The 27,722-nt window shown below is 44.1% G+C and overlaps 1 long non-coding RNA gene across 1 annotated transcript; it reads left to right on the forward strand.

Annotated features, from left to right (window-relative positions):
* On the forward strand, nucleotides 1-27,722 carry LOC143988454 (uncharacterized). Its single transcript, XR_013276860.1, has 3 exons — nucleotides 1-204; nucleotides 24,698-24,937; nucleotides 27,074-27,722. It is a non-coding gene; the product is annotated as an uncharacterized LOC143988454 (long non-coding RNA).

The raw sequence follows: 27,722 nt of genomic DNA on the forward strand, positions 1-27,722 counted from the left end.
CAGAGTTTTGTAGTGCAGCAACCAGCCCCCCATTCTATTGTGCCCCATACCCTCATTTTAATAAGAGGTACCCCTGAAAAGCATGAAATTACTGCAAGGTCTCAGATTCCGGCAACAGTGCACGGTTGAGGGGACTCCTCCTTGAGGTATCATATGACACAGCCGAAGAAGTTTTCCTGCTTGCCGTGCTGAATCTCAGACCTGGTAAGTGGGAAGGCATCAATTGTCTATTTTGGGAAGGAGGAAGTTAGAATTCTATCCTGGAGGAGTTTCTTTTGGTGGGGGGTTACTTTTGGAGAAGGGGGGAGTTTCTTGTAGAGATGTTTACAGGGGGTGGTTAATGGCAGGGATTTGCTTCTGGGGGGGAGTTTGATTGGATAAAGGGAAATATTCTTCATAATTAGGAATCTTTGCTGGGGGAGAGGGTGCTCACTGAGGGAGATATTTTTGTATTGGGGGGGTCGGTTTAGAGACAGGGGGGTTTAATTTTTGGGGGGATATTTGAGGGAGGGAGATATTTTACAGGGGGAATCGTTGCTTGGGGAGGGAGGGTTCTCAGGAGGGAGATTTTTTTTTTTTATTATTATTATATTTACCTAGGTGGATGGAGCATTGATCCCATGTTGCATCTGTCCTCAGCTGCTTCTAGAACCAACAACAGCATGATCAAAGACCACTGATCACTCAGTTCTCAGCCTTCAGTGAGCAAAACGTGGAGACTGTCAGTCCCTGGCTCTGCCCCCCCTCCCCCACACTGACTGGAATGCCAGGCTGTGGAGGAGGGCAGGAGCAGCTAGCTCAGGGTCTCAGTGGCTCACTGAGAGACTGAGCAAGCTGCTGGTCCAGGCATCTGAGCAAGCTGCTGGTCCAGGCAGCCTAGACTTGCTGAGCTCAGCTGACAGTGGGCTATAGCTGGCTGTCGGCTCAAAATGGGTCACAAAAGTGCAGAACTGTTACGTACCTGCTAGATGAGTCTGACGTGCAGTGGGAAGGCTGTCTCTTACAACCCCGGCCCAAGGGCCACCAATGTTGCAACAGTGACCGCAAGAGCCTGGCGGTGTATGGGTGTCTGGTTCGTCTTTGGTCTTGTCAGTTCAGCTGGTGCAGCAGGAAACAGGAAGCAGGTTGGTAAGCTGGGAGGACACTGAATACGTAGTGTGACATTGGGGTGTTTAGCTCAATTGGTAGATGCATTTTTTAGTCCACATCAGGCAGGCGTTGATGGTTAAGGGCCTGGTAGCCCACGTTTATTATAAGAAAAACAAAATATTAGTCCATCCAGTAATCCCACGCAGGGGTCCAAGCTTAAATTAAATACACACAAAAATCCAAACGAAAATGCTAGCCCACCTGGCTACTCTTCAGCAGTAGTGCTGCTATAAGTACTTGCCCCTCAAATGAACTGCTTGGATACACACAGTCTTAGGCTCCTTGGACGCACACAGCTTCAAGCCCTTTAACACACAGATTTGGACTCCTTGGATGCACACAGCTTCAACCCTTCAACGCACACAGCTTTGGGCTCTTTGGACGCACACAGCTTCAACCCTTCAACGCACACAGCTTTGGGCTCTTTGGACATGCACAGCAGCAAGCTACTCCACTCCACCATCCTACTCCCAACAGCCCCTTTGTTTTATGGCCTGTGTGCAGCTGGGCACACACCCTGCTCGTTATCACCAAGACCTGGACACAGGGTTGGAGATCCCTCTTTCCTCCAATTTCACAGGGACAGAGCCTCGCTCTGTCACAGTAGTCAGACAAGCCAGGTTTGGTAACAGATGATCAGATGTAAATATAGACGACAGGCAGAGAATGGTCAGGATACAGGCAAAGTTCGGCAACAGAATATCAAGCAGTGTAGAGTAGAGCGTGGTTACAAGGCAGACCAGGGTTAGGATAGCAGAGATCAATCGTAGTCAAACAAGCCGGGTCAAACACAGGAAACAGATCGGATCACTGGAACAGGTATGAGCTGCAGACCAGACAGCAAAGACACAGTGCTTCTGAGGTGTTTAAATAAGGCAGCCTGTTACCAATCACTGAAATTAGTCTGCACTACTTTAACCCCTAGGTGGCAGATCCATGACATTGCCCCCCTCTTACGGGCAACCTCCAGGTGCCCAACAGGTCTCGCTTCTGTGGGTGACTGCGAAAAAAGGCATTAACCAAGTCTCTGGTGTGCACATCCTGTTCAGCCTCCCAAGAGTTATCCTCTGGGCCATAACCTTTCCACTTAACTAGGTACTGTACCTGATTCCTTCTTTTCCTACAGTCTATGATGGCCTCTACCTCGTACTCCTCTTCGCCATTAATGGTCACAGGTTCTGGTGGCCTGGATACTCTATCTGGGAAAGAGTCAGGGACTGCGGGTTTCAAGAGAGAAACATGGAAGACAGGATGTATCTTAAGTGAATCAGGTAAAGATAATTCATAAGCAACCTCATTAAGTTTCTTCTTGACTGGGAATGGTCCCACAAACTTAGGTGCCAGTTTCTTTGAGGGACATGCCAACCTGAGATTCATAGTAGACAGCCATACCTGGTCTCCTGGGTGGAGAATCAGTTCACCCCTTCTTTTCTTGTCAAAATCCCTCTTGCTTGTTGCTTGTGCCTTGGTAACCACTTCTTGAAGTAACTTATTGTTGCGGTTGAGGAAATCCACGGTGTCTTGGACAGCAGGGACTGTGGTCTCTGGAATAAAGTCGGGCAAGAAGGATGGGTGAAAACCATAATTTGCAAAGAAGGGTGACTGACCTGTGGCTGAGTGAGTGGCATTATTGTAGGCAAACTCCGCTAGTGGTAGTAGCGATACCCAGTCATCCTGGACAAAAGTGGTGAAGCATCGGATATACTGCTCCAACGTCTGATTGGTCCTCTCTGTCTGTCCATTGGTCTGGGGATGGTAGTCGAAGGACAAGGATCTTTCAATTTTGAGGGCTTCACAAAGAGTTTTCCAGAATCGGGAAGTGAACTGAACCCCCTCCGATCAGAGATAATGTTCATAGGGACTCCATGAAGCCTAACAATCTCCCTGATAAACACTTTAGCCGTCTCCATGGCAGAGGGAGTACTCTTCAGAGGCAAGAAATGGGCCATTTTGGACAATCGGTCCACTACCACGAAGATGACTGTGCCTCCTTCTGATGGGGGAAGATCCACAATGAAATCCATGGCTATCATTCCCCATGGTCTGTCAGGGACTGGCAGTGGCCAAAGTAGACCCCAGGCTCGGTTCTTTGTACCCTTGCTCCGGTTGCAGATTTCCCAGGAATTTACGTATCTCTTACAGGTTTCTTCCAGGTCTGGCCACCAGAACGTGCATTTCAGGAGATCAAGCGTCTTATGCACACCAAAATGACCTGCTAGGGGATGATCATGACACAGACCCAAAATGGTTATACGTAGACATTCAGGCACAAATACCTTGCTTCCATTAAACAGCAATCCTTCCTGGAGTGTCAGCGTGATACCTGGAAGGCTAGGAACATCTGTCGAAGCCCACTTCATTCGGTTGAGAAGGTTGCCCTGTAAAAGTAAGAAGTTATTTTCAGACAAGATGGTATCTGCCACTGGTGATTCCTTGGGGTCATCAAACATACGAGACAGTGCATCTGGTTTGACATTCTTCGAACCCGGCTGGTAGGTAATGTGGAAAACAAAGCGGGAAAAGAACAGGGCCCAACGTGCTTGACGTGGCTTAAGGCGTTTAGCAGTCCTCAGGTACTCAAGATTTTTGTGGTCAGTATATATTAATATGGGATGCGCTGCTCCCTCCAGGAGGTACCTCCATTCTTCTAAAGCCACCTTTATGGCCAGCAATTCTCGGTCCCCAACATCATAGTTTCTCTCTGCTGGAGACAGCCTGTGGGAGAAAAAGGCTACTGGATGCATCAGATCCTTAGGGCCTTGGCGTTGGGAGATGACTGCTCCAATAGCGACTTCAGATGCATCTACTTCTAGTGTATATGGCAGAGACGGGTCTGGGTGACCAAGAACAGGTGCTGAAGTAAACAGTCCCTTCAAGGTATCAAATGCGGCTTGTGCCTCGGGTGTCCAATGAAAGCGGAGGTTCTGTTTAGTCAGCTGTGTGATAGGGGTTATGATAGCGGAGAAGCCCCTAATGAACCTCCTGTAAAAGTTGGCAAATCCTACGAAGCGCTGCACCCCCTTCTTGTCAGTAGGTACAGGCCAGTCTAAGATAGCAGAGACTTTTTCAGAGTCCATCTTAATGCCTTCAGGTGAGATTATCAGTCCTAGGAATTGGATGCTGCTTCGTTCAAACTCGCATTTTTCACCTTTAGCATAGAGTCTGTGCTGGTGGAGCCGGCTCAGCACCCTTCTGACATGATCTCGATGAGAGTCTAGGGAAATGGAAAAAATCAAAATGTCATCTAGGTAAACAATCAAAAATATATCCAGGAAGTCTCGGAAAATGTAATTGACAAAGTGTTGGAAGGTAGCCGGGGCATTGCATAGTCCAAAGGGCATCACAAGGTATTCATAGTGGCCGAATCGGGTGCGAAAAGCTGTCTTCCACTCATCCCCTTGACGGATGCGGACTAAATTGTAGGCCCCCCGTAGCTCTAGTTTGGTGAAAATGGTTGCCGACCTTAATCTCTGAAATAGTTTGGGTACTAGAGGGAGAGGATTGTTAACTGTAATTTTGTTGAGCTCCCGATAGTCCACACAAGGTCGTAGGGAGTGGTCCTTTTTCTCAACGAAAAACATTCCTGCTCCTGCTGGGGAGGTAGAGGGTCGGATGAACCCCTTTTTCAAGTTTTCTTGGATATATTCTTTTAGTGCCTCCTGTTTTCGTTCAGTGAGGGGGAAGATTCTACCAAAAGGGATCTCAGACCCTGGAAGCAGTTCAATTGGGCAGTCGTATGTCAGCCACTCGCTTACTAAAGACATCCAGGAACTCATGGTAAGGTTCAGGTACGACTTGCCACACCTCAGACTCAGAGTCCACACAAAGTAGTGTTGTAGAAGAAGCTGGGGCTCTTGGAAGGCAGTGTTCCTGGCAATAGGCTGAGTGGAAATCAATTCTCCCTGTGGCCCAGTTAACTCGTGGATTATGCGCCTGCAGCCAGGGTAGGCCCAGAACAACGGGGAATAGTGGGGAAGAGATGACATCGAGGCTTAGGACTTCCTTATGTTGGGAGGAGGCCAACACGGGTAAGGGAACTGTCTCTTGGGTCACAGGTCCGGACTTGATACATGACCCGTCAGCTAGAAAAACAGAAAGTCCTTGTGCTTTAGGTCTTAAGGGGATACGTTGTTGTGTTGTAAAGGTTAGATCAATGAAGCAACTGCAGGCCCCGGATCAATGATTGCGGTAACTGGCACTTCCCTTTCTAGCAACTGGAAAGAGATGGGAAGGGTTAGGTTGGTGGCGTTGGTAGATGAAGAAAAGTTATTAACGGAAGAAAACATCCGCCACTTACGTGTCTTGGTTGGACAGGAACGTACATAGTGGCCCGCTTCCCCACAGTATAGGCAGAGGTTGTTCTGTCGTTGGTGCAGGCGCTCCTCCGGAGACAGAGAGGGGCGTATTAGGCCAACTTGCATAGGCTCTGGTGCTTCGGCGGCAATAGTAACAGGAGCTGGCTGAACTGGAGTCAAGCTAACAGGTGCAGAGTGAGTAGGAGCTGGGATCCGTGGCATCATCCAGACCGGGCGTGGCTGCTGGGCTGATCTTTCGGATCGTCACTCACGGAGCCGACGGTCAATTTGAATGGTTAGTGAGATAAGGGCCTCCAGGGTATTTGGGACTCCAACACGGGCCAATTCGTCTTTCAGACCTTCTGATAACCCCAAGTGGAACTGGTGTCGCAGGGCTGCGTCATTCCACTGTGTGTCTGCACTCCAGCGTCTAAAGTCTGTAACATAATCTTCGGCCATTCTGTGGCCTTGCTGGAGTGCATGAAGGGCAGCCTCTGCTGTGGTGGTTCTTTGCGGGTCGTCGTATAATTCGGCCATCGCACCGAAGAAGGCAGACATGGACTGTAACAAGACATCGTTCTTCTCCAACATCCGATGAGCCCAGGACTGGGGCTCACCCTGAAGCAGTGATATGATGAATCCTACTTTGGTGGCTTCAATGGAGAAGGTTCGAGGTTGCAAGGCGAAATACAGTTCACATGCATTACGGAAGGATCGAAATTTCCCCCGGTCACCTGAAAATCTCTCTGGTGCTGGAACTCTGGGTTCAGCAGGCCACATCACCACTGATGTTGCTGCAGTGGCAGTCCCTGAAGCAGAAGGCGCAGCATCGCTTGCTGGTGTAGCTATAGTCTGTACACGTTGTTCCAGTTGTGTATAACCCTCCTGTAGAGATTTAACTGCTTGGGTAAGGGCTGCAAGATGCTGACAGATGTCATCCATGGCTGACTTCCCACTTGCAGGCTCAGACATGGCTGTCTGGTACTGTTACGTACCTGCTGGATGAGCCTGATGTGCAGTGGGAAGGCTGTCTCGTACAACCCCGGCCCAAGGGCCACCGATGTTGCAACAGTGGCCGCAAGAGGCTGGCGTTTTATGGGTGCCTGGTTCGTCTTTGGTCTTGTCAGTTCAGCTGGTGCGCCGGAAACAGGAAGCAGGTTGGTAAGCTGGGAAGACACTGAATATGTAGTCAGACAAGCCGGGTTTGGTAACAGATGATCAGATGTAAATATAGACGACAGGCAGAGAATGGTCAGGATACAGGCAAAGTTCGGCAACAGGATATCAAGCAGTGTAGAGTAGAGCGTGGTTACAAGGCAGACCAGGGTCAGGATAGCAGAGACCAATCGTAGTCAAACAAGCTGGGTCAAACACAGGAAACAGATCAGATCACAGGAACAGGAAGTCACTGGAACAGGTATGAGCTGCAGACCAGACAGCAAAGACACAGTGCTGCTGAGGTGTTTAAATAAGGCAGCCTGTTACCAATCACTGAAATTAGTATGCACTATTTTAACCCCTAGGGGGCAGATCCATGATAAGAACGAACTGCACTCCTCCCCAGGAGAAGTACAACCAAGTGGTATGTCATCCCTTCAGAGCACATGCACCAGTGACATCCCCGGCTGCTTTCCATGTGAATATCACCTAAACATCACATATTTAGGAGATATTTGCTGTACCTACAGGTAAGCGTTATTATAGGCTTACTTGTAAGTACACGTTCAAAAGCTGGGTTTACTACAGTTTAAGACTGAATAAAAGCTAACCATATTGACCAGGTGAAAAGGGCACCATCCTGTGGTAGGCAGTGCACAACATATATATTTTTTTAATCTCTTAAAACATTTCATAAGATTTCATAGGACACTAAATTTACTGCCTACCACAATATGTTCCCCCTTGCACCTGCTCAACTTGCATAGTAAGGTTAGCTAAAATCCAGTCTTGGGTCTCATTCATACATGCTACATGACCATGGTGCAGCAAGTATACTGCAAATACCTGCCTCCGGGATTTCAAATGTTCCAGTATCTGCTCAGCCTGTACACCTGAGTGATGGGCTTAAAAGAGCCAAGGCTGTCTGCTGCTGTAAACATATATCCACACGTATCTGCACATCCAGTGGTGACCTGCAGGTAGGGATACATTTTTGCCCTTGGATAAAATCTCTCTACATCCAGGGTCAGAAATGTGTCCCTAACAGCCGGTAACCACTGTGACCCACGGTTTGTTAGTGTGCCACTCAGGCTTAATCAATGTGGGGAGTAATGTAGATGATACCGAATGTGCTGCAGGAGTGCCAGCGAGGGATGGAGCTAATCCCAGCTCCTGTAGTCAATGAAGGGAAGAGAGAAAAAAAAATCACTGGTGCCACACATCCACAGAGTCCTATGGTAAGGTAGTAATGATAGGAGAGACTACCTCAGCGTGGATTCCCACCAGGCCACACCCCAATGTGTTTTGCTTTGTCCCCCGAGCACTGAATGCGCAGATACATGTTAACAGCAGTGGCTCTCTTCAGCCAATCACTCAGGTGAACAGGCTAAGCAGCTGACAAAAATTGGAACATCTAGGATTCTGGCTGTAGGTATTCATGGTATATTTGCCATTACTCGACCATTTAGAACATATGAATGAGATCTAAAGCCTGGTTCAGATTTTTTAGTTCAACCTGGGGGGCTGAACAGAAAAAAAAAAGGAGCTTAGGAAGAGCTTGCTGTAGTAATGAGTACACTATCGCACCACAACTGCGTGCATTGCGTTCTATTCAGTTGAATGGGAATAATTTTTGCTGCGCTGCATTGCAAAGCCTGATGGCCCCACTCTGCTGTCACATGTTTTTACCATACCTCCCCCAACATAAAAGTGTACATGATGCCTTTAAGTTTGAAAGACCTGAAATCCCCTCCCTCAGGAAGAAAAATGATCTACGGCCCTGCTTGAAAGTGCAGTCGCTGTAGATCTGAGTGGGACATGCAAAGAAAATAAAAAACAGCATTTTTGCTAGTACATGATTGGATGATAAAATCAGCAGAGTTTCCCCTAATTTCAGATCTTCCCCTCAGATCTAAAGCGACTGCAATTCCAAGTGCACTTGCATTGCACTTGTAGTGCAAAGCGGATTTGCCTTTGGTAAATCAACCCCAATTTCCTTTCTTCATGAAAAATCTAAGAAAACATGGCTGAACGTATGAAAAGCTGCAATGAATTGCTCTATAATTGAATCTTTTCTCAAACCATTTATAGGCTGCTACCTGGCCTGCATAATTTTTTTTATAGTATTCAGGCCAGGCAAAAGACCATGGATAAACAATTTTACTTAGTATATGTCATACATTATTCTTGCCTTTATCTTTACGCTTCAACCAAACATATAGTAATAGACTGTAAAACAGAGAGTACTAAAAATTCTAGATCTGAATACAAACTTGTGGGATTATACTTTTTCAAAAGTCATCATCTTCATGTAAATGTAAGATAGCATAGCATGCAGTAAATAGGCATTATACGATTGGGGTACCTGTGTAAAAGAGCACCCTGATTACTTTTATTTTTCCTTCACTTCTGTGCTATACATATGCAAGTGGAATGCAGAGGTGGGGGGAGTAGCTTTAGCTTGCTCCAGATAAGCCTCAGCTGAAAATATGACATTTTCATGCTATCTTAAAAAAGACTTTCCAACATGAAGAGAGAAAAAGTTGAAAAGAAACAGAGGCAGATATGCCTTTCTGGCAAGTTCAGTGTTTTTTAGAAGGAGATTTTAGCTGCGTCGTGAACAGTTTGTGGATTAAAGCTACGGGCTTCAAAAGGCAGTTGACGAGGAAGCATAAAGCATGCTAAGGGCTGTAGTCACTGCGGCTTAAAGAGAATGCTTGGTATAAATAGCAGCTTGCTTTACTGGAACCCTAATGAGTACACATCTGTAGAGCTACACATCTTCCCCCTTGTGCTTTATTCTAACTTATTAGACAACAATGATCTTGTGAAATGGAGAAATTGTGTTACCCAGTAATGAAATCAGTTGTAGGTAGTGTAACATCCATGTTGTAAATATACTACAGCGCCTTTGTTAAAATGTACCTGTCACCTATGTAGTGTGGTGGGAGCCATCTTGTCTGCTGAAATACTTCTGTTTTTAGCATGCAGTTTATATTTCTTCTGTAAAAGTCTACCATTGAGGCAGTGAATTTGTCAGCACAACCATTGTTTCTGAGCATGCAGGTTATACTTCTTCTGCACAAGTTTTATTAACCTCCCTGGCGGTACGATTATTTTTGATTTTAGGTGCTAAAAGCGGTAGAATTATTTTGCATGAAAATTTGGCGTTTTATATTGTAGTCCTGTAATTCTTAGGAATAACTCTCTTAAATCTGTTCAAACCAGAGTCTAGCAGACATCCCGGGTATGATAAAGTTTGAAAAATGAAATCATAAATTATAATATAATAAATAACTATAAATAATAATACCAAATAATAATATAACAATAATAAAAATTATTCAATAATGTAAGCAAATCAAAAACACTGAAATTTGCTCAGTTGCAGAATTGTCACTGTCATTACTTTTCAGTATTTGATGACGGATCTCCCCACAAATCGCTATCGCTCAATTCTGCGAGTGATTCTAATTTATTATCGCTGTTTTCTAGCTGGTCTAAAACCATTTTTGATGTAAAGTGACAGTTTGGTTGCTATGGACAATCTCCAGTTTCCAGGCAGAAAGAACAGTTTTTATTATATAAAACTGCATGCAGGACACTGGGCAGACCACTAGGGACAAAGGTGATGTGAAATATTTACATACAGCAATGTAATCTGTAAGATTATATTATACTGTATGTATACTGTGTGTTTCACTTTTTGAATTTGGCGCCGATCTCCGTCCCCGTGCGTCGCAACGCTCGCAGGGAACGGAGATCGGGTCCGTGATAGATTGAGCGTGACACGGCTCGCTCGTACAGCGGGGAGACAACGCTGGATCCGAGGGAGAAGGTAAGTAAACATCCTCCTGGATCCAGCGATGCAGTCCCGAGTCTGGCTCGGGGATACCGCTTTTGGTATAAAAATTCCACCCCGAGCCAGACTCGGGAATACCGTCAGGGGGGGGTTAAAGAACATTTGTCACCTGTGCACAAAGAATACAGGGAATTATTTAGGTAACCTATTTTGTGTTTCATAGGATGCAGACTGCTGTAAAGGGCCCTCCTAAAGTGTAAATTACTTCTGTGATATACAATGAAGGCGACAAGTTAGTATACAGATGCAATGATTTAGAGCAGCGGTTGGCAACCAGTGGTCCGTGGACCACTGATGGTCCATGAGAAAATGTTAGCGGTTTCCAGGAGTTCTGCCACAAATCAACATTGTGGCAGATTTATACCACCCAATGTTGTTTCCAGTGTTGTTCTTAATGTGCACATTGATACCTGAGGCCTCCTCTGTAGTTTCGGGCTCCTGTGAACTTAGAGGGAGGCGTCAGGAGTAGTGCAGAGTGGGAGGTGAAGAAGGAGGGGGCTTTCAATGGCAGCGCTGATCACATACTGTGGGAGGGAGCACGGAGCTTGAGTACATGGTTGGACAACAGGCTAGTAAATTTTTGGCAGACAACGGTTTTACGTCAGATTTTCGTATACTCAGTACACAAATCCGTCTCACAAAAGTCAAAAGTAAAAACACGCATGCTCGGAATCAATTCTCACCAAACACAAAATTAGCAGAAGGGGCCCAAAGGGTGGTGCTCAAGAGCTGAAATTCCTCGTAGTACGTCACTACGTTATATATTGAGGCAAAAAATATCCAAAAAAAGTATGTAATACATCTTTGCAAAAACATGTACATTTCCCTATGTGTTATCCCGTTAAAGCGGCTCTTCACCCTCTGCAGCATGATCCCTTCTCTCCACCCCTCCTCTGGTCCTGAGCATGTTGAGCACTGTTTTTTGTATGTTTATTGACTGCTACGTCCTACTAAAATTGTCTGTCCACACATATCTTTTCCTGTACTGGTGACACCTGCATGTAGGGCAATTCTCATCAATGAGGACGCACAAGCATTCTCATTCATGAGAAGGCTCCAACAGTCGCCACCTGCTGTTAGAGCTGACATTCATTTGTCCTAGAAGCACAAGTATCATTGGCCATACACCACTTCCAGCACTGACTAGCTGAGGCTAATAAATCATACACCCACTGGCCACTCTGTGTTCGGCTCTGTAGGGAATTGTGGTCATGTAACTGGGGAGGAAAACCTTAAAATTACAAGTATTGCAATAAGCACAAAAAATTTATTGAATGATCATCTACTTTAAGACCTGTTGCGAATTGACAACACACAGCATTTTTGTGGACTGACTTCGTTCTACGTTCTCCGCCCCGCCCACTATCTTTTGCTAAAAAAAAACTCAACCACTCCCACTCTGATCTCTACAACATAAAAGCTAACCATTTAGCAGTTGGGGCTGAATGAAAAAATGGAACCAACTCCCCCATCCACACATTCATGGCGGATGGGGGAATCCTCCCCACTTACGGCACTGTATGACAGTGGGGAATCTCCCCCACTGTCATAATACAAAGAGCTGCAGCCACTGATTGAGCGGCTTTTATCCTATAGGGCGGTTGAACAGAAGTTGATCTATAGAGCAACTTCTGTTTAACTGCAGTGGCCACACATGGATCAAAATTCAGTTGGTCCCTGCTGAACCAGCCAAATTCCAATCCATCTCTGGCCACATTAAGGGTGCATTAACACTGCTAGTTTTAAACAAACCCAGGCACAATTCACCCCCTTTGGTCTGGTTTGTTTGTGTAGTGTGCGTGATCCGAACTGTACCCAGGAACAGTTAAGTTTACCGTGTCTGGGTACACTTGGAGGAGGTGGTCCTTGGCATGGTTCACTTTTGTTCCGCTGCGGTTTACTTCAGTATGAGTGCAAACCATGCCTGAGTACAGAACTCTCCATAGATAACTGAGCACAGAAACAGGGATCACTGTGGTCTGGTTGACAAAGGTGATGATGTAAGTGTGATGGGGAACACTTTCTTTTAGCCCAGTGTAAGTGTGAACCAGCAGGGGAGTGGGAATGGGGGACAATCAAACTCGGGCATGGTTCAGTTCAACTATTCCTAGTGTGAATTCACCCAACGATAAGAGTCAGGAAGGTTCTTTGAGGAAAGCACAGGAATTGTGCAGAAGATACAGAATGGCTCTGAATTTCTGACAAGATCAACAGGTATTTTTTTGGACTTATCAAACAGGCATAAAATACTTTAAAATATATTTTTAACAGACCAAAAAAATATCAAATATAAGTTAATCTTTATGTTTTACATACGCTAAGGCCTGGTTCACATATGTGCATGCATTTTTTTGGCGTGTGCACATAACAAGTAGAGCAGCCCATTCATTTCAATGGGCTGCCCTACCTAGAAGAAATGTGGGAAAAAATTCCCCGACCCTCTTTTAAAATCATGCTGCACCATGCAGTTTGGCGTACATGAAAAAGCACCACAGGTGCCATTATGAGTTAATGGCACTTCTGCACATCTACTAAATTGCAGCATGTTTGTCTATGGATCAGGACTGTGTGCAATTTTGTGAACCTACCCTAAATACTATGCTTGCAGTTGTTAGAGTATCTTTGACAGGTGGCTATGACAATGACTAACAGTTTTGTGACCTTGCAGGAAACTGAAACTAAGAAGTGATAAGAACTCTTCTTTTAGTTAGAGCCTAACTGTAGTTTTGAAGAATAAACCTCAATATGCCCTCTTTCCCTGCCAGATTAGCAAAAATTATACCTGTTAATCAGAGTCTTGTGTTGCCTGATTGTAGGTCTATAAGGCATGTTATTATGTTTTACTGCAGAGAGTTAGCAAATGTGCAGCACAGCAGAAATGTTGGCTTCCAGGGTATTAAAGCCTTTGATGACATGAGCTAGCCAGACAACAAAAATCAAAGAAAGAGGTAGAGTGCCCTCCTATTTAGAATTTTGTAACAGAAAAAAAACTACTTACTTATGACGAGGATACAGTCTTAAGTATTATAATAATGCAAGTTTACTAGTTACAAGTTAAACTACAAGTACAATCAGTCCCAGGATGTTCCCAAAAGCAGTAAAAATAAAAATCTTTTGCTGATAGAAGACTACGGTGGTCTTCTATCAGCAAAAGATTTTTATTTTTCCCGCTTTTGGGAACATCCTGGGACTGATTGTACTTGTAGTTTAATACTCTTGGAGAACCCCGAGCAAATCTAAAAGCAGTGACCATCTCAACTTACTAATTATTAGGTGAGGAAAAATGTAAATATTAAAAACTATATAATTTTTGGGGCACTTTTTTTTTTTTTATCTATAGCAGTAATTTCACACCACATAACATCCTAATTAGGACCAAGAAGTATCTTCAATCTTCCCTGTCCTTGGCTGTATACCAAGGTCTATATCACTATCCCCCGCTCGTTTATACGCTTACTTTACCCGTATGAGGGAATGTAAGTAATAAAATGATTCTTTTATATTTAATAGTACCTAACTTTGGAGCTTGTTACACCCGTTCCCATGGTGCATTTTACCTTACACCTGACAATCTAACTAGAAGTCTTTTCTCCTCTTTCCCTCTTTTCTTCTCTTTTCTCCATTTTTTTCCTTCTTTTCTCCCCTTTAAGTCTATGACGGTGGTGGATAAAATTCTGTGTTTCGGGTGTATGTGAGCACATTTACAAAACAATATATGTACTATATGAATTATTTGTTGAAATTGTGTATTTTTTTATTTTTGTGTATTTATTTTTAGAAAACGCCAAAAGCTCCTGATGAAGCGTTTGTATAATGTGTAACATGTAGGGCAATTCGAGCTGAGTCATCTATGATACACTGTCTGCATTATTGTTTCTTTTATGTCAAATTATTATTTGCCATATCTAAGTGTAATTATTTGAGTTTTTGATCAATACATGATCTAAGTAGACTACATTGACAGTGTAATCTTTATGCTCTGAGGCAATTAGTGTTTTATGCAAATCTCTGTATGTTTTTTGCATTTAGTATCTTTTACTTTGTAAATACATTTTGTTAAAACACAGAGCAATGACACTCACGGTAAAGCACAGGGAAAGCAGACACAAGAGGAAGACAAGTACATAAAATTTTAAGAGAGACAACTTTACCAAATTGCACGCCATAATGCATGACACTAAATGGGAAGATATTCTAGAAAGAAAAAAAACACAAGGAAAATGTGATAGTGCTTAACCACTTGCTTACTGGGCACTTAAACACCCTTCCTGCCCAGACCAATTTTCAGCTTTCGGTGCTCTCACACTTTGAATGACAAATACTCAGTCATGCAACACTGTACCCAAATGAATTTTTTGTCCTTTTATTTCCCACAAATAGAGCTTTCTTTTGGTGGTATTTGATCACCTCTGGGGTTTTTATTTTTTGCACTATAAATGAAAAAAGACCGAAAATTTGGAAAAAAAACGCATATTTCTTTGTTTCTGTGACAAAATTATGCAAATTATTCATTTTTCGTCATAAATTTTGGCCACTATTTATACTGCTACATATCTTTGGTAAAATAACCCAAATTAGTGGATATTATTTGGTCTTTGAGAAAGTTAGAGAGTCTACAAGCTGTGGTGCAAATCGCACAAAATTGATCACACCTGATGTACTGGTGGATTATCTCACTTCTTGCGACCCGAACAAGTCAGGAAAGTACAAATACCCCCCAAATTACCCCTTTTTGGAAATTAGACATTCCAAGGTATTTAGTAAGAGGCATGGTGAGCTTTTTGATGCTGTTATTTTTTCCCACAATTCTTTGCAAAATTAAGATTTTTTTTTTCCACAAAATTGTCATTGTAATAGGTTATTTCTCTCACGTGACAGGTGTATACCACAAATTACACCCCCAAAAAAATTCTGCTATTCCTCCTGAGTATTACAATACCACATGTGTGGGACTTTTTCACAGCCTGGCCACATAGAGAGGCCCAACATGCAGGGAGCGCCGTCACATGTTCTAGGAGCATAAATTACACATCTAACTTGTTGACTACCTATTACACTTTTGAAGGCCCTGGAGCACCAGGACAATGACACGTGGCACTGATGACAGATGGCACTGATACGTGGCACTGATGACACTTATACGTGGCACTGATGACAGGTGGCACTAATATGTGGCACTGATGACAGATGGCACTTATACGTGGCACTGATGACAGGTGGCACTTAACGTGGCACTGATGACACGTGGCACTAATACGTGGCACTGACAGATGGCACTAATACGTGGCACCGATGACGCGTGACACTGATGACAGATGACACTGATAAGTGGCATTGATGACATGTGACACTGACAACAGATGGCACGTGACACTGACAGGTGGCACTAATGACAAATGGCACTGATACGTGGCACTGATGACAGATGGCACTAATATGTGGCACTGATGACAGATGGCCCTATGTGGCACTGATGACAGATGGCACTGGGGACAAATGGCACTGACAACAGGTGGCACTGGGGACAGATAACACTAACAGGTGGCACTGGTAACATATAGCACTAACAGGTGGCACTGGGGGGCAGGTGGCTCTGGGGAGGATGGCACTGGGGAGGATGGCACTGGGCGAGGATGGCACTGGGCGAGGATGGCACTTTTTTTTAAGTTACGGCCGCTGCAGCCGTTGATCTCTCCCTTCTCACACGCTGTCTGTGTGAGGAAGGAGAGCGGTGCTGAGAGATGATCTCATATGCTTACATATGAAATTATCTCACATTGGACACGCCGATCGCGCTGTAAACGGCCGCTGTGATTGGCCATTTACAGCGATCTGTGACTGAATGTGTCTCCGAGGGACACGGCCAGCACTGAACTTCCCCGATGCGCGCTCGCGGGAGCGCGCATTGCAGAAGTAAACAGGAGGCCGTTCAGGAACGGCCTCCCGGCAGTTAGCGTCCACTCTGTAGCCGTATTTCGGCTATAGGGCGGGCGCGAATCGGCTAAAGAACATTTTAGGTAATGGCTTTAGCCAGTGTATTCCAATGGGCAACAAATACAAAAGAACCAAGGTTAAACCTGGGTGGCTAAATTTGAGTGTAAAAAAGCACATAAAAGGGAACAAAAACTGTCCTTTAAAAAAATATAAGGCAGAGGGGACACCGTCAACATTCCAGCACTAAAAAGAATGTAATAAAAAATGCAAGTGCACAATCAGGGCAGCACAAATAGACCACCAGAGACACATAGCAGAGGAGAGTAAAAGGAATCCCCAAAAAAGTTTAAATATATGAATAGTAAAAAAGCAAAGCCAGAGCATATTGGCCCCATAAAGAATGATCAAGGGATGTTGATTACAGGTGATAAGGAGAAGACTACTGTCTTAAGTACATTTTTCTTCGTCAGTTTTTAGCATGGAAAAGTAGGGGTATAATAGACAAGACTGTATTGTGAATGATAGTACCCTGTAGTTAACAGAAGCTGGTGTTTAAAAAAAAAAGACTACAAAAAGTTAATATGAACAAATCACCAAGACCAGATGTTTTGTACCCGAACATTCTCAAAGAACTTAGCCAGGTCATTGCTAGACCATTATTCACAAACTTTAAGGAAAGCTTACTGACCAGAATGCTACCAGTGGATTGGCAAAAGGCTAACATGGTACCAATATTCAAGAATGGGCTGATATACATAACTAGAAACTATAGGCCAATCAGCCTAACACCAATAGTTTGTAAACTGTTGGAGGGGTTGATAAGGGACCATATGTGAACATTTGCTGATAAGAATAGTATTATTAGTAGTAACCAGCATGACTTTCTTGCCAGAACAAGCTTTTACCATTCTATGAGAAAATGAGCTGTAACCTGGATAAAGGAAGGCCTGTGGATGTAGTGTAGGTCAACACACAGTTCCTCAGAAATGTCTATTCCACAAATTGAGATCTGTTGGCATTGACAATATTATATGTACCTGGATATCAAACTGGTTACAGAGGAGCATCCAGAGGGTGTTGATAAGCAGTGTATCTTCTGAATGGTCTGGAGTTATAAGTGGGGTACCCCAGGGCTCTGTCCTGGAACTAATCCTGTTTTACCTGTTCATAAATTATATAGAGGTAGGGATAAATAGTTCAATCTCCAATCTCATCATTTGCTGATCATACAAAGCTAAGCAGGGCAAAAACTTCACAACATGATATAGCAGCTTTACAGGAAGACTTTAATAAAATAGAGAGGTGGGCAAACGCATGGCAAATGAGGTTCAATGTAGAGAAATGCAAAGTAATGCACTTAGGGGCTAAAAATATGAATTCAAGCTACACACTAGGGGGGGGGACCTCTGGGGGAATTGAGCATTGAAAAAGATCTGGGAGCCCTAGTTGATGACAGACTCAGCAATAGTATGCAATGCCAAGCTGCAGCAAGCAAGGCCAGCAGAATATTAGCATGCATTAAAAAAGGGTATTTACTCAAGACAAATTAGAATTCTGACACTTTACAAAACTCTGGTTTGGCTGCATCTTCACTATGCTGTACAGTTCTTGTCACAAGTCCTCAGAAAGGGTTGTGTTGGAACTGGAGAGAGCACAGAGAAGGGAAGCAAAACTAGTAAGGGGACTGGAGGACCCCAGTTAAAAAGAATGATTACAAAGAATGATTACAAACATTAAACTTATTCTCCCTGAAGAATAGATGCTTAAGAGGGGATATGATAGTGATATACAAATATCTTAATGGTGATTCCAACATTGAAAGGAAACTATTCAGTCTCAAATCACTCAAAAGGACACATGACGACTCAATGAAGTTGGACGAAAATGGGTTTAAGCTTAAACTGCATAAAGGATTATTTACAGAGCGGTAAGGATGTGGAACTCCCTGCTACAATCTGTACTTTCAGCGGGAAGTTACATAGTTACATAGTAGGTGAGGTCAAAAAAGTCCAACCTATGCGTGTGATTATATGTCAGTATTACCTTGTATATCCCTGTATGTTGTGGTTGTTCAGGTGCTTATCTAATAGTTTCTTGAAACTATCGATGCCTCCCGCTGAGACCACCGCCTGTGGAAGGGAATTCCACATCCTTGCCACTCTTAAACTATGCAGAGGGTTACTTACTGTAAGGTTAAACCTCTTTTCTTCTCGTGGCCACGAGTCCTGTTAAACTCCATTCAGCAAAAAAGTTTTATCCCCATTGTGGGGTCACCAGTACAGTATTTGTAAATTTAAATCATATTCCCTCTCAAACGTCTCTTCTTCAAAGAGAATACGTTCAATGCTCGCAACCTTTCCTCATAACTAATATCCTCCAGACCCTTTATTAGCTTAGTTGCCCTTCTTTGTACTCGCTCCATTTCTAGTACATCCCTCCTGAGGACTGGTGCCCAGAACTGGACAGCATACTCTAGGTACGGCTGGACCAGAATCTTGTAGAGCAGGAGAATTATCATTTTATGACTGGAATTAATCCCCTTTTTAATGCATGCCAATATTCAGTTTGCTTTGTTAGCAGCAGCTTGCCATTGCATGCCATTGTTGAGCCTATCATCTACTAGGACCCCCAGATCCTTTTCCATCCTAGATTCCCCCAGAGGTTCTCCCCCCAATGTATAGATTGCATTCATATTTTTGCAACCCAAATGTATTATTTTACATTTTTCTAACCACCCCTGACCATTCTGAGTACTCCCCATTTATCACCACCCTCTGAACTCACCCTTGAAGCCAGTTTTCAATCCATGTACTCACCCTATGGTCCATGCCAATGGACCTTATTTTGTACAGTAAGGGTTTATGGGGAACTGTATCAAAAGCTTTTGCAAAATCCAGACACACCACGTCTACAGGGCTTATTTTATCAAGATGCCAACTCACCTCCCTAATAGATTGGTTGGGCAATAGAGATGGCCTTGCGGTTCACCCGGCGGTCGATTTGCAGCGAACTTTGCTCGTTCGCGATTCGCCCAAACCGGCGGACTTATGGCGCTGTTCACGGCGGCCATATTGGTTTACATTGTGAAGAACATTGACCCATGACACATCCATCATGGGGTACATGACAGCAAATTGAGATATTTCAGCACATGGACATACCCCCTACCTTATAAATAGACCTGATCTGATGGCCATTTTACATTCTGTCTTTTGTCAGTGTAGGGAAAGGACACTGTGTGGAGCAGGGACAGTCAGTCTGTAATCACTAGCTATTACTATTATGTCCACAAAAGTCCTTTTAAGGACTAGTATAGGTGTACAGTATATAGGGTTGTAATACACTTATAATATACTTTCTTTCAAATATAAAGAGCATATTATAGTTCACTGCAGTGCTGACCGATTCTACAGCTGTCTTTTCTCAGTGTAGGGATAGAGTTTGCTGTTTGGAGCAGGGACAGTCTGTAATTCACTAGCTAGCTACTATTAGGTCCACAAACGTCCTATTAAGGACTGGTATAGGTGTATAGTATATAGGGTTGTAATACACGTATAATATACTTTCTTTCAAATATGGAAAGCATATTATAGTGCACTGCAGTGCTGACCGATTCTGCAGCTGTCCTTTCTCAGTGTAGGGATAGAGTTTGCTGTTTGGAGCAGGCACAGTCTGTAAATCACTAGCTAGCTACTATTAGGTCCACAAACATCCTATTAAGGACTGGTATAGGTGTATAGTATATAGGGTTGTAATACACTTATAATATACTTTCTTTCAAATATAGAAAGCATATTATAGTGCACTGCAGTGCTGACCGATTCTGCAGCTGTCTTTTCTCAGTGTAGGGATATAGTTTGCTGTTTGGAGCAGGGACAGTCTATAATTCACTAGCTAGCTACTATAATGCCGCGTACACATGTATACATACTGCACTTCTCTAGAGACTTTTGTCACAGGGTCATTTAAAAATTACAGGCAGAGGAAGAGGCAGGCCCTTCCGCAGGGGTGGTAGGGGTAAGGCAGGAGCAGAAGGCTTGAGCCAAAGTGGGAAATTGCAGAAGGTGCGTTCGATTACGTCAAAGGACGCACCAGACTTGGTTGAGTGGCTCACCGTTGATGATGACGGTTCTAGTGATGTCAGGTGGGTGCCCACAAGAGAGGAAGAGGAGTGGAGTGCAGAGGGAGATATGGACCAGCAGATAGGGAGGAGAAGCAGGCGGAATTTAGATTGCACAGGAGGGACAAACCAGACTGCTAATGTATCAGGAGCGAGGCATCAACCATGTACTGTCACATCTGGCGCTCCCAGGACGTCGGCATATGGCTCCGCAGTGTGGGCTTCTTTTAACGTGTCTGCTGCTGACAATAGTGTTGCCATCTGCAGCCTTTGCAGTCAACGCATAAGTTGCCGTAAGCCCAACACTCACCTAGGGACGACCGCCTTAAGAAGGCACATGAGCTGCCATCACCGAGCCCAGTGGGAGCAAAGGAACCCACAAAGCCACACTCCAGGCTCTCACCGTCCAGCCTCGTCTTCTACTTCTCCTTCTCCCCTCTCCTCACAATTGTCCTCCATTCCACCTCCCATCATGTCGTCCTCACATTTTTCTGGAAAAAGGCAGGCTCCCATGGGCCAAATGTTCGAGCGTAAAAAAATGATGACGCCGGATAACCCTCTTGCCCAACGGTTGATGGCTGGCTTGTCAGAACTGGTAGCCCGCCAACTACTGCCATATAAACTAGTGGACTCGGAGGCCTTTCGAAAATTTGTGGCCATTGGAACACCACAATGGAAGGTCCCAGGAAGGACGAATTTCTCACAGAAGGGCATCCCAGAGCTATATGGCCATGTTCAGCAGAAAGTGAATGTATCTCTGGCACACAGTGTCGGTGCCAAGATACATCTGACCACAGACACGTGGTCTAGCAAACACGGGCAGGGAAGGTATATAACTTTTACTGCCCACTGGGTGAACCTTCTGATGGCCGTCAAGCATGTAACCCATGGCACCCGTGTAGATTTGGTTTTACCGCCATGGATTGCATGCAGGCCGGCCTCTTCTTCTCCTTCTCCTACTCCATCCTCCCGCTCCTCCTCGGCTGACTCCTCCTTTTCTGCTGCTAGCGTCTTTTCTGCTGTGCCGCCCAAGATCCCCAGAACCTATTCGACATGCCAGGTGAGACGTTGCCATGCTGTGCTGCATCTGTTGTGCCTGGAAGCCAAGAGCCACACTGGCCCTGCACTCCTTTCAGCTTTGTGTTCACAGGCAGATCAGTGGCTAACACCGCTCAATTTGACAGTTGGTAAAGTGGTGTGTGTTAACGGTGCCAATCTGCTTAGCGCATTGAAACAGGGCAAAATTACACATGTGCCATGCATGGCACACGTCTTAAACTTGGTCGTGCAGTTATTCGTTGTCAAATACCCTGGGGTCCAGGACATCTTGCGGCAGGCAAAGAAAATCTCGGCCCATTTCAGAAGATCTTACATGGCCGTGGCTCGCCTTGCTGACATTCAATGGCAACACAATCTGCCGGTCAGACGTCTTATTTGTGATTGCCCGACGCGATGGAACTCAACCTTTTATATGCTTGATAGGCTGCTCCAGCAGAAATGCACAGTTAACAACTACCTGTACGAGCTCTGCGCAAGAACAGGTTCTGGGAAGCTTGTTTTTTTTTACAGCGCCAGTGGCTGCTCATGCGCAACGCATGCAGACTTCTGCGGCCATTTGATGAGATCACCAAACTGGTCACTTGCCGCCATGGCGCCATCAGTGACATCATACCTTACGTCTTCTTTATGGAGCGTGCATTGCGTTGTGTCATTGATCAAGCCGTGGAGGAGCAGGAAGGTGAGGAAGTCGCAATACTGGATGAATTCCCAGGGGGGCTACTCTATCTGAGACAAGTCAACAACAGGAGTCTGAAGAGGAGTCAGAAGAGGATGGTGCCGGGGTGGATGAGGAGGAGCAAGAAGAGCATGCTTTAAACCTTTCTGGGATCCCTGTTGTTGTCCGTGGATGGGGGGAGGAGAACGAGTAGGACGACATTATCCTGGTTGATGAGCAGGAGCCAGGCCACCACACCGCTTCCAGTTTAGTGCAAATGGGGGCCTTCATGCTCCAGTGTTTTAACAGGGACCTCCCTATAACGAGCATAAAGGTCAAGGACCAGTACTGGGTGGCAACGTCCTTAGACCCCCGGTACAAACACAAAATGGCGGAAATGTTACCACCATCACAGAGGGCTGTCAGAATGGAGCACTTACAGGCCTTACTTAGAGAAATGCTGCATTCTGCTTTTGCGTGCGCTGGCAAAGGAATTCCCACTCCCAGAGAAAGATTTGCGGGTACCAATCCAACAGCGCCTGCAAGAAGAAGGCGGTTTGAAGATGTGTTGATCACTTCTGATATGAGATCATTCTTTCAGCCTACCCATCAACAGGTGTCATCCGGATCCAGCATCAAGGAATGCCTAGACCGACCGGTGTCCGACTACATCGGGTTAATGGCCGATGTGGACGCTCTGAGAAGTGATGAACCCCTGGACTACTGGGTGGGCAGGCTTGACCTCTGGCTAGAGCTTGCACAATTTGTAATGGAACTGTTGGCTTTCCCCTCGTCCAGTGTCCTGTCTGAAAGCACATTCAGCGCAGCAGGGGCGATCGTGACTGATAAGCGCACTCGCCTAGCTCACGACAGTGTTGACTACCTCACATTTAGAAAAATGAGTGAGGCATGGATCTCGGAGGAATTCAACACATGTGACCAGTAGACCATGTATATGCATAACTCTATAAACGATTTATATAATCTAGGTCACGGACCTTTTTTCTACCTTTGGCTCACTTGTACAAAAAAAAGCACACCATACTATATGCCCATACCCTCCTGTTTGAAGAGGTTGAGCGGTGTCATATTTTTGGGTCCTACAGCGAGTTGCTGGTGTCAGTGCTCTCTATCTCGGTGCTGATGTCAGTGCTCTCTATCTCGGTGCTGGTGTCAGTGCTCAGTCTCTATCGCGGTGCTGGTGTCAGTGTTCTATCTCAGTGCTGGTGTCAGTGAGGGAGATAGCAGCGGAGAAGCCAATCAGCAAGAAGTGCCAGCACCATGGCTAAGGATCGGCACTGGACTGGCACCTCCAGACCACCGCAGTGGAGCCCTGCATAGGTGGGGGTAAGGGCCAGGCAGAGGGAGGGGTCAGGGGCTCAAGCACAGGTTGGCACACTGGGACACTGGCACAGGACTGCGCTGCCCTGACTGTAGCACTGATCATCTCCTGCACCCCCTTCATAGCCTGGCCTGACCTTGCCTCTCCTCCATGACCTTCATGCGCTCCTGAATTGACAAAATTTCTCAGATAAAAAAAGAATGCTTGTCGTTGTCGATCCCAGATTCTCTTAATACTTCTGGTATGTCAGTGTCTATGTTGTGAGACTATGTGTGCACAGCTAGTAAGTATTTTTTGGCTGAAAATATGACCTAGAGGTTTTTAAGGTTCGCCTGCCATTAAAGTGAATGGGATCCGCCATGAACCTGCGGTTCGCGAACATTTGGGCACGTTCACGGATCGCGTTCGCGAAACGTCCCGTCGGAAGTTCGTCCATCACTATTTGGCAAAAACAATTCTTCATGAAGTGTCACCAATATAAAAAGAATTTTTAGATAAGCATCTTACTGAACACAATATACAGAGATACGTGAAGCGGTAGAGATATAAATACACACACACACACACACACACACACACACACACACACACACTGAACTAGATGGACCAATATCTTTATTCAACCCTACCAACTTTGAAACTATGATTGAAAATGATGTATGGAAGCTCTGTATTACAACTATGTGATATGAGAATGTGTAATGAACTGCGATTTCTGTGTTTTCCCTTTTGTACCTTGTACTTGTTTTCCTTTGTATTTTTGATACATTTCAATTATAAACAAACAATACCAATAAAAAATTACCTGATCAAAAAAAAGTGTTAAGGACCCTACTATCTGCACCCTTGTCACAGCAAATTACTATCCCCCAATTTTATAGTGCCACACAGCTACCGCCCCTGGTGGTGTGGTTAAAAAAGGCAGTTAACAGGCTGTCTCCTCAACACCTGTCAAACTCCCTCTGAAAAGCAATTCCCCATGGATTGCTCTTCAGAGAGTCATTGTTAGTGTAAATGAGCCCTAAAGGTGCAAGTGCCATCTTAGTAACAGCTCAAAAATTTAATTAACGTAAACGTAATGGTGTCATCTAAGTTATCAAGCCTTATCTGAATTTTCCTCCAGGCACTGAACTTCTCCTTGCACAGCCAGACACATATTCTGCACGTCTTCTAGGTTCGGGAAGCCAGCTCCTGATGACAAGCACCATCTCCACCCAATAGTCGCTGTGTGTTCCTACTCCTGCAGACTCCTTAGATATGTGACAAGGTTATCCCAGGGGAATGAAGAAGCAGCACACGTCATTCTCGCCTAAAGAAGAATGGTGGAAGGGGTCACCATTCCTTATAAGAAATGTACTGCATGGTAAGGTAATTGTCCCTTGTGCTTTTGGAAGTAGAATTCTTTAATGCCGCATGCATTTTAGTTATTTAGACCCTGAGCATAATATTCCAGCGTTTTCATGCAGGTGGAAGGTACAGTCTAAAAGCTACCATGAAATGAAGGGGCTGGATGTTACTAAAGTTTAGGTTGGTATGCTCCAAAGACTACAAACGTCTTGCTAAATGCCTAATGTTCATGAGCACTAAAGTGTATTTAAAGCCAAGAAAAAAAAAAAGTACCGTAATATATTGCAGGTTACCAGCCCTTAGATTTTGTGACTGCCATTCATTTTATTTTTCCCTTCATTCTCACCTGGTGCTCCTTCCAATAATACACTTCCTGTTCTAGTGTGACAACACTTTACTCATTATTCTGTATCTATGTAAGAGCAGTGTTGTCACCCTAGGAGAAGATATAACTGCTTGAGATAGCATGGAAAGAGTAAACAGGACAGCACAAAATTTCTGACAGAATCAGCTGACAGATATAAGACCATGCTTTTAATATAAAAAATAAAAAATGAACAGACTGAAAAGTATATATGGGGGAAGGGAGTGGCAATTACCTTTTTGCCCCACTGTAGCCATGAAAAGAGGGCACATGCCATAGTCTATTTTCTCAAAATCCCCTGAACTTAGGCCTCAACATGCAAATCTTGAATTTCTGTCTTGAAACCAAGGCTCTTTATTGGTCGGAAAGGCTTATGCCCAATACAAATGGTTGGAAAATTCAGACAGAAAAAGTCCTATCGGATTATGTTGTCGGAAAATCAGATCATGCGCGGGCTCTATCTGACTTTTTCTGTCGGAATTTCCGATGGGAAAAATTTGAGAGCTGGATCTTAAATTTTTCCGACAACAAAATCCGATCTGACTTTTTCCGATCGCGTGTAGAGAATTCCGAGACGAAAGCTATTGGCTACTGGCCTCTATGTAGTCCCATCGTACGTTTTGTACTTCACCTCGTTCCGAATGATCAGCTTTTCCTACAACTTTGTGTGACTGTGTGTATGCAAGACAAGTTTCGGCCAAAATCCGGAAAAAAAAAATCCGGAAAAAATACAACATATTTTGTGGTTTGAATGTCCAATCGTGTGTATGGGGCATTAGACCATTGAGGAATGTACAACAGCAAATCTCTGATTTCAGAGCTGAATACAGCCATGGAAATTGAGTGGCCCAGGCTCCCAGGGCATTGTGAAAGATACATCAAGATATGTCTTTGCACTTCTCTATGTCTGCTTCTAACTGGTAATGTCGACCCAAATGCTTTTTCTTAAGTCTATGGCGCTTTAATCTGCAGTATGCATTTGTGAAGGGAAAGCATGGGATGGTTTAGGTCAGGGCACGGGGCAAAAAGAAAAAGTACATTATATCCGAAAGGGCACTTATCCTTTAAGCTGTGATCTTTCTATCTTTGCTTTGATTTAGCAAGTAAGCTGTGAATTTTAATGGCTTTTTGTAGAACCATGCATTTAGGAGTTAGTTTATCTATGAGTAATTGTACTGGACCAAACAAATAAGCATCCATGAGTATTTGTATTCTATATAATACAATAAAAAAATATTAAAAAAATGTACTCTTCTAAAACATTTGAGCAATATTTAAAGTCTGCTCATGTTAGCAAATATAGCTTGACTAGTTTTGCCTGGAAAAAGAAATGAAGGTGGGGGAAAAAAAAAGTTCACCGGCAGTGTAGAAATACCGGATTTTCAAGCTGTACAAAATCTGCAGCCTCTCTTGCTCACAAGGATGGCTCATTAATCACTCGGCACTTCCACAGAAAGAAAGCCCCTGCACCGCATTAGCCAATCACAGAGCTGTTACCACAGGGACGACCTTTACCCTTGAGAGGCTTCATAGATTTTTTTTTTTATTTCTGTTTTTTTTCCGGGAATCATTGGCAGGCTCAGATGTGAGAGAAAGGAGGATGATTACCAAAATAACAAGTCGAATCGCGATGGCACAGCTCGGAGCTCGAAATGCATATGAGAAATACGAATAAAACAGGATATACGGAGCAGAATTTAAATGCTGTAAATTGTTTTAGACATTCTAGCAAAATATTGATGTCTGTTGTTTTATTGTTTGTATTTTCTTTTCCTTTTTCTCCTTTAGCCTTCATGTTTGCTTCCTTATGGTAGAACGCTCTTGTGTGCACAGGCAGCTCGGAGAAAAAAGAATGCATCGATCAATGTGCTCCAGAGGGATAAAAAACTAAGGTCAAAGGATGCCGCAAGATGGTTTGAAAGGACCAGGAGGGCTTATAAAAGCAAGAGACAAGCAGAAAAAAATATATATATTCTTAGAGTGAGACCAGAAACCGTGACATAAAAAGAAGGTTAACAATTACAATGATCTGAAAATGGCTAAGCTGAAAAGAAAAACTTGCATTTCATGGTAGAAATAACAATGTAGAAAAATTATAGTTGAAACCTTTTTCTGTTTTGTCTCTTTTTAAATCAAATATTGCCCCACTAAACAGAAAGACAAATATACAGAACAATTTTGTTGTAGTTGTGTCAGTCTTTTTGTATAAACCAGGGCTGAAGACAAATAGGATCTGATAGAGTAAAAATGATCAACAGATTACCCATTATTCACTGCTGAAGATGCATAAATGAGCTAGTTCCAAGTTCATGTAGTACAGAGAACTCACCTAACACATACTGAATACCAGATGTGTTGGTTGCAAAAGGATCTTGAAATGTATGATCAGTTCACTTCATGTGTGTCTGCCTTCCTAGTAATAAAGTATCACAGTCTA

This window comes from Lithobates pipiens, unplaced genomic scaffold, assembly GCF_037356315.1.
Source record: "Lithobates pipiens isolate NorthernLeopardFrog02 unplaced genomic scaffold, aLitPip1_a1.2 Scaffold_1, whole genome shotgun sequence".
Classification (NCBI taxonomy): domain Eukaryota; kingdom Metazoa; phylum Chordata; class Amphibia; order Anura; family Ranidae; genus Lithobates; species Lithobates pipiens.